Below are 3,856 nucleotides of genomic sequence, written 5' to 3'. Positions count from 1 at the left end.
GTATTCTCCTTTTTTATTCATTTCTAAAAACATCGCATCTATCTTCACCAATATTTTAATCTGTTATCTTTAAGATGATCAATGATGGTTTCTCTACGTGCAATGTAAATTTTTGCCCTCAATCCTAACTCCATGGCACATTTGATACTGCTTTCCATACTTTCTATTATGAACGCTGTCCTACTTCAATTCAGTAGTGTTCTAATCTCATGGTTCTATAATATTTACATCGCAATTAATATCCCTTTTGTTGTCATACCTGTTTTGTCTCTTTTCTCATCCTATTTCTCCAAATATAGATATTTCTTAATCCTCCTTTTCTTCAATTTTATCAATCTACATTGGATTTGTCTAAAGTGTTCAATTAATAATTCTACATGAATTCTTCTAGATTCGGAATCACAGGCTTGTTCCTGATCTCTGTTCCTTCATTTGTAATTGTCTGCTAGACTCTTCCACTGGGAACAACTTACATTTCAAGTGAAACACTTATACACACATAATGCTTTCTCCAAAGTTGATTCCTTCTCCCATGAACTTTATTTCTACTTATAGCACCATATTGTCTTTGTCACAGAGGCTTAAATTGTTATGTAACTATTCTCCTGAATACCCCTGTCTATATCGTATTCCCTGAGGTGAGATTAATAGTAAAATATAGTTCAGGTAATATCTCCCCCTTGGTTACATCTTGAATACTTCTCTATTGCTCACGGAATAAAACCAAAGGGCTTTATCATTCAAGGCTATTTACAATATGGTTCCAACATACATTTCCAAACATAATTCCTTCAAGTCTTGTGTATACGGAACTCCAAATGACCCTATTTGCCATTCTCAATAAATGTATCACATACATTTCTGGTTTCCTCTTTGTTGTTTTGAATGCTCTTCCACCTTATCTATGCATACCTATACTCTACTTATTCTTACAGCTCAGGTCAAACATGATCACTACAAGGAAGCCATCATTTCTGTCTAACCAGAAGTAATGTATCTTCCTTTTGAACTCTTTTCTACTTTACATGTCTCCTAGTATATTGATTATTTCATGCCTTATATTCAATTTGCATCTTATTTTTGCTTCTGAGTAATAATTGTATTGAAGACATAGCCTGATTTGTGTTTGTATTACTAATAATGCCCAACATGCTAACTACTTTCATAAATATTTATCAGATGATAAATAAAAAAGGCCTTAGTCATTGTTTTCCTCTATTAAGTTCACGCATTTTTTTTTCTCTTTATCTCAAGTGTTCTTCACATCAGAATGAAGACTTGCATGTAGATCAAAGTACATGATGGAAAATGGCTACTGAGGAAAATTGATTAGAAATTTTCAAAGTTTGTCTTAATTTTGGTAATATTTTCTGTTTGTCTTTAATCTATTCATTTAGATGTAGATGTAGATCTTCAGCTCTTTTGGCCCTTAGTTCTATTCATTAGAACCTATCATTGTCTTTGGGACAATGAAACCTTTTTAGGGTGAAAGCAAAGATTTACTATAAACCTAAAAAAAGTGAGGCATAGGCCTATTATATTGCTTATCACTAACGTCTTGGATTTTCCCACTTAGCACACTTCACAGCCAGGGAAAGAAGGCAGTTCGCTTTGCAGGTCACAGAGGATGTTTGGCTTAGTTATTTCCCTGCACATTAAAGCACCTCTCCTGGAACCTTTATACTCCAGGCTCTCTAGACACACAGGCACTTTGGGGAGAGACTTTACAATATGAAATATCATTTTAAAGTATGGAAGTTTTCTATTTTTTTTTTTTAATAGAACATGAGATCAAAATAGCAATACTATGACTTGTTGACAACTCAACAGTCCCACTAAAATCAGTAGGTGATCTCTGTGTGTTTGGTCCTAACAAACTTTTATCCTGCCAGATAAAATAGCACTCAGGACAAATGAAAACTCTGAATTGGCTAAAACATTTGTTTACACAGAAGCATTACTTTATAACACTTTATAAAAGATAGAGAATCACTCTTCTTCACTTCAGAGACTGACATTTACGTGATTCAAGTCTTTATCCTGATTTCTATCACAGGCAATTCCCACATTCTGATAAAATAGTTTTTTCTGCATTGAGGGGATTTTTTTTTTTTCTGCCAAGTTTTCTTATGTTTAAAAACTTCTTTAAAAAACTTCCTTTCTTGACTAATACCTCTAGATATGATCTTATTTTAAATTCAAGGAAATTAATTTGTGATGGAATTCTCTGAAAACCTGGGAGTTGGTTATTATAAATAGTAGTTGCATTTTTTTTCATGTTAGAAGTAGGAAAAGGAGATCTGCTCAACTCTCACCTAGTTTATCTCACCAAGAGTCCTTCTCCAGAGGAATGCAGGGCCATTTTGAAAACAATGGAGGATATTTTCCTGTCTGAAAATCCTGCCTATGGATTGGATTATGTAGCAAATGACCCTTTAACCTAAAAAATAAAATCCTAAATCAGCGGGGACCTTGAATGTGATAGGAAACATCACTTAGACTATTGAGGAACTAATTTTATCAAAAATAAAGTAGTAAATTTCATAATAATCATCCAATATCTGCCATTTTAACATTAGGTTGGACATGAATGAACTGATTTCAGGCTTTATTTAATTGTCATGCATAAAATCGAAGAAATGAAAAACAAAGGCTCAAACTAGAGTGGCCATGGGTATTACAGAGCATTGGTCAACTACCCTGCTTGTCTAGTGCTGGCTTTCTTTTGATGTATTCACTTGGAAATCAATACATCATAAAAATAAATAAAGTGTTACCAGGCTTAATATTCAAACCAGAAATAAGTAGCTGGTTTTCTTCTATGGGAAATTTAATGAATTTTCAGCCAAAAAAAAAAGAGGGAGAGAGAATGGGTTGGGTGTCCTAGGTAGTCACAAGAATGCTGTACTCTGCTGTGACCACTCTAAATCAATTATGCATCCATCTGCTCCCTTTCCACACACACTCACAAACCTTCTCATCTTTCCTCTGGGTGACAAAAACAGAAGGCTGACAGAGATACAGCTTTTTTGGAGGAAGCAAAAAGAGAACCTCACAGACCAATTAACGGAATTTGAGGGAAGTTGATTGGAATCACTAGTGAAAACGATGACCAAATTTTATGCTTAATGGGGTGATATATAATCCTCTGACTTATTTTCTGTTGATAAAGTGGAATTGTGGAAGTGATTGAAAGTTGATTTCAAATGGGTTCAAAGTTGGGTCAACAGTGCCTTGATTTGAGCGGGGGAACTCTAATCTGGCAGTTGGCCTCAAGTTTTGCACAATGTTATAATTAATACAAAAAATCATCTGGGTGGGCAGAGGTTCCATCATTTTTCACACAGAAGTTATAGAAATGTGCACCTACACTGAGCTTCAAATGGGGGAAAATCCACTATTGCTATGAACAGAACTAGTTAAATTGTTGGAAGTTTGGCTGGTTCTCCTGGGGGAGAAGGAAGTGGGTGCTCTTTCCTATGAAGGAAGAATGGAAACAGTTGGTCCATGTCTGGGCTCAGCCCCTCCTGCAGCCTGACAACTTTAGATCCATTTAGAGATGATGATAAAAAGTCAGTTTTTACAGTGGATTCTGGCTGCTCTAAGGGAACTTCAGTTCTCGTAGGGAAATTGCCCTGAGATAGCCAAACTCCTGTGGGACACCACAGATGAGGCATTGAGTGCCTTGGATTGGGTGTACGATGCCAAAGAAGATGAACCATTTGTAGAATGAGAATGAGAAACTGATTCTAAGACTTCTAGGTAAGTTCTTACAGTCAGCGCCACCACACTGGAAAACTTTTCTAGCCCTTATGTTGAAGCTGGGTGACTAAAAATGAAGTGTTATCTTCATAAT

The sequence above is a fragment of the Propithecus coquereli genome, unplaced genomic scaffold (assembly GCF_000956105.1).
Source record: "Propithecus coquereli isolate 6110/MARCELLA unplaced genomic scaffold, Pcoq_1.0 Scaffold54, whole genome shotgun sequence".
NCBI lineage: Eukaryota > Metazoa > Chordata > Mammalia > Primates > Indriidae > Propithecus > Propithecus coquereli.
Note: the sequence above shows the minus strand (reverse complement) of the source record.